Source organism: Corvus brachyrhynchos, unplaced genomic scaffold, assembly GCF_000691975.1.
Source record: "Corvus brachyrhynchos isolate BGI_N302 unplaced genomic scaffold, ASM69197v1 scaffold5, whole genome shotgun sequence".
Classification (NCBI taxonomy): Eukaryota; Metazoa; Chordata; class Aves; order Passeriformes; family Corvidae; genus Corvus; species Corvus brachyrhynchos.
In genome coordinates, this window is record NW_008238321.1 from 9,757,376 (window position 1) to 9,762,147 (window position 4,772).

A 4,772-nucleotide genomic window follows, 5' to 3' on the forward strand; every position below is an offset into this window, starting at 1 on the left:
ACAGAAGGGGATGTGCTCTCAGCTGCCTGAGCTGGACCAGCAGCTGAAGGCAGCAGTCTGAGACACAAAACCGACTGCTGGGGCCAATAACTGCTCTGTTTTCTCTCTTCTTCTGTGCCCTTTTAAAATGGTTTGTTCTTTTTTCTTCTGAGTGACTCAGGCTCTGCTGAAGAGACTTCCAGACCAGAAATGAAGTGCTGGGCTTCAGCCCCTCTGTCCCGTGGTCCTGCCCGTAGCATCTCCATCATCCTCTTTGCTCTGTGTCCCTGGTTGGAGCAGCCCCTGGTTCCCAGAGCCCAGAGCTGGCAGCAGGTGGGTTGGCTGCTGGAGTCCCCACCCTAGAACATGACATTGCACATCTCAGTCTCCTGCTTGAATGTCTCCAAGCTGTTCCTGGAAGGATGAGCCATTTGAGCCAGGAAGAGATTAAATTATTGGAACTGAGCAAAAGCAATTTCCATGGTAAGTGCTGCCCTGCTGTTTGCACACCGAACCTGTCCTGCTGTGTCTCAGACTCAGACTGAATTGATGACGTCCCACTCTGAATAATCACTTTGACTTTTTTCGGACGAGCTGATCCCCTGATGTACGACTGTCTTTACACACGTTGGCTTTCTCCATACAGAGATTCCACAGGCCTGAGTCTCTTAATTAGCATAAATCAAGAATAATGCTAAAAGCAGTGGTCTACCATGGATGTAGGTGAACTATTGACTTCCTTGGTCTAATTTCATCTCCTCTGTGAGCAGAAAAGAACCTGTCATTGGACAATAGAAATCAGCATAGCTCCAGCTGGTTCACTGCAGCTGCCATGGAGCCAATTCCCTCAGCTGCCCCCTCCATGTCATATTTTACATCATAGGAAATGGGTTTGGTGCAACAACAGGACTGTTGCAGAGCTGTTTTTCTTACATTGAGATTTCCCCCGGTGCTGTGGAGCAGACATACAAATATCCAACATCTTCACGCCATCAATTACCCCCTCACTCTCTCTCTCAGATGTATTTTGGCTCCCGGCCGTGCTGTCTGAGCAAATAAGCAGCCCCTGCAACCATGTGCTGACACCCAAACCAGCCCATTGCTGGCCAGAGGCAGGCAGAAAAGAAACTGAAAGGCTGTCCTGAGCACATGATGGGCTGGTGGTTGGAGAATTTTCCTTTTTGTGGTAGCATGGCTGCGAGAGAGCAGTGATCAGCTCTAGGGTGGTGCAGAAATCTAGAAAAAGAGATTTTGGTCTAAACCCCACCTTGTCCTCATTCTCCCCAGTTGTGCTTCCCTACAGAGGATCTCTGTGGTCTGGTTTGCATGGTGGTAACTGCATGAGTATTAAATCATGGCAGTAAAGGACTCCACTTTTTTCACACTGGTAACACTGGGCTGCAACAGAACTAACCACTATGCAAATGGAAGTACACCCTGATCTGCAGATCACTCCGCAGTGAGACACTTTTAGAGCTGCACAACTCTTTGTCTTCTTTGAGGGCTGCTGCAGGTGCAGAGCAGCTCTGCAGACACAGGACATAGCAGTTCTTTTTCCACCCTCACACCATTATCTCCTGCATCATCCTCTTCCACTTGATCAACACATCCTATCCATACAGATGCTGTGAGTGTGCTTTTCCCTGTTCCACACAAAAACAATCCCACAGGCTCCATAGAGCAATTTGCTCAAAATGAGAGAAAGTTGGCATCAGTATTGGATTTTTGGTTCAAGAATTTTTAGCTGCCCTGGTCTGAGCTCTCTGCTCTGTGGCATTCCTCCCTCCCAGCTACAGCCACTCTTGATTTAACTGGATAACCCAGAAAACCCTTTCTTTTTTTGAAGAAAAACCTCTAGGATTTATTTCTTCCTTTTTCTTTTTTTCCCCTTTTGAACAGGAAACTAATGCTGCAGCGGAAATGAGCTGCTTTAACATAGGTGCGGGTGCCAGTGCTGTAGCTTGTTCACACAAACCTCCAGCTGCAAGAGCTGCCTCCGCTGTGGTGCTGAGGAAGCCTATGGAATCCTGCCTGATGTATCTGCTGCTCCAGAGTTTTGCTTGAATGCAGTTGCCATGGCATGAATTATTGATATTTCTGTTCAGGTTTGCTGTTCACGCAGGAATTTGTAATGCTTCCCCACGTTAACGCTGTGAATGCGCTCCCGGGTCACATCAAGGGTTGTGTTTAACACCCCTTTACTTGCATGGTTGTGGCATTGATTTAGCCATTGCAGGGCTAGGGCTGTGAAATTAACTACACCCCAGTGTAAACAGCTCTTTCCTAACAAAAGGCAGTGAAAGGAGCTGATAGGGAAGGGCAAGGAGAAGGTATAGTTATGTCTGTGCATTTTCAGGGCGTCACCACCAAGATGATGGAAAGGCTTCCAGGAATCTCTGAGTGTTCTTTGCCCTGACCTCAGTATCTGGCATTTCCAGAGGCTGCCCTTGCTGCCACCGTGCTTAGCACCTCAGGAGATCACATTAATAACGTCCGTTTCTAAGGCAACAACCTTGTGATTTGGAAAGACTGAGTTAAAAGTGTGTGTGTTTACAAACAAACACATCTTACACATAAATATGTAAGTATTTACATACATATGGATATGAATTTATGTCAGACCTCCAAGTCACTTAGCAGTGGAGAGACAGGAAGCATCTGAATGAGGGTGATGTGTTGACAGCGACAACCCATCTCCAGAGTTTGGTCAGAGACTTCACAAGAAGTAAGAGCAAATTCATTTCAGACATTCCCTGAAAGGTGCTACCCACAGGAAAAGTGTGGGGCAAAGCTCAGAGGAGGGAACAGTCTGACATGGACGGGGCTGAGCAGCGATGCCCATCAGCCTCCACCAGCCCTGCAGGGGCAACCTTTGCTCTTTACCCCGTGTGAGATATAAACTCAGATGCAGTCCCTGCTCTATGCCAGGAATCACAGTCCTCAGGATTCAATGTCCATCAGGAGAACCTCAGAGCCTGCCCTGGATCAACATTGACTGGGGCAATACCCAACCGCTTTCCCTTGGATAAACCAGGAGTAAATTTACAGAGATACCCTTGTACGTGTGAGGTAGGCTCAAGCCTTTGATTATCCACTGAACAAAAGTTTATCTTCATTTCTGGCTCATTTAGTTCCAACTTTTCTCCCTGTCTCTCCACGTTCCGTCCACCCACGTGGGCTGTTTGTTTCCCCATGTGAAGTCTGGAGTAATTGTGATGAGACTTAAATGCTGAGGATGCTGCTGATCGACCCTTGCTGGCCCTGCTCTCCTGCTCCTCCTGTCCTTTATGAAACTCTCTCCTCTCATCATTGACAACAGGCTCTGTTTTATTTGATTTTATTACAAGATATAAATTTCTGTCTGCAGCCCTGGCTTCCAGCACGCGGAGGAGAGAGAGGAATTGCCTAGCAACCAGGAGAACAAAAAATTAAGAGAATCAATAAGTCTTAATGGAAAGCTAAACAGAGACTTTCAAACCAAACCCCCTCCCTCCTCCCAGCCCTGGCCCGTGGTAAGTTCATGATGATGTGCATCATCCTGGCTATTGCATGAAGCATTCAGCAAATGCCTCTTCTGGAAAAGCCAAACTGCAAATGAAAACCTGGCCTAACCTGGGCTTAGGTAAAGCTCTGATCCTGTAGCATTTACGCTGTCAAGCTTGAACACAGCACAGGTGTGGAGGGTTAAGACACTGTGCTGAGCTGGTTTCACTCAGAGTGTGTTAGAAGTCAGTGCTCCAGGTTCGTGACTCAGAGGCTGAAGAAGGTGAGGGTCTGGATGCAGCAGCTCAGTTTCCCCACAAAAGGTCTGTGTGGAGGATTATGCTTTTGGTTAGGATGGGAGTGAATTTCCAGACCTTACCAAGCTATGTGTGTAAAACCAGCAAACCCAGCACAATGTGTGACACAGGGTTGAGTCAGCAAGGAACAGTCCAGCATCAGTTTAAAACAGTCAGAAACCAACCTGGATACAGTCACTTGTCTGGCAGCACAAATGCAAAGGTCATTTAGGAAAATGTATTGAGCATTGTAAATGTACCAGGCCATGATTCTGCCTGTATTTAGAGGCTATTTTCTCCAACAAAGTGTTCTCAGGAACCTGCTCACACCCTCGTGTTTGCAGGATCAGGATGGTGATTTGGTTGTGGAAGTTTTCCAGGAGCTGCTGGCAGCCTCCTCCTGCAGATGCTCGTGCACACCCTGAATCTCATGGGCAGCACAAATGGCATGAGCCGAGCTTGCAGGAGGGCTCTGCTTTGTTGGAGGAAGCAGAGTTGGATGATTTAAATGGGGGCTTGCTTTGCAAAACCAAAATTGCTTTTGTAAGCAGAGATGTGTGAGCCACAAACAGGACATAGCAGCATCACAGGTGACCCATACTTGAGGGGAAGGTTTCAGCAGGGGTTAAGGATACACAGCTTTGAACCTTTCCTCAGCCAAAGGCTTCCCACATCCTGCCCCCGAGTGCCACTTTAGTCTTTGGCTGGCAAAACAAGGAGTCTTCCCCATAGAAGGCATGAGATGCACGGCCATGATGACACAGGGATGTTTTCTCCCCCGATACTCCCTTGACACCACGGAGGGTGTGAAAAACGTGGGAAGATGCCTGGAGGATGGTTCTGCCAAGACACAGACATGGAAGGTGGTGGTGATGTGCAAGGACAGCAGTGAAGGAGGAGCGTTTTGGAGTGCGTGGGGCTACTAGTGAAACCTTCACAAGTGCCCCCAAAAGATGCTGGTGTAAGAGGGGCACCCCAAACGTGCTGCTCATGAACCTGCCAAGGTGCTTGAGT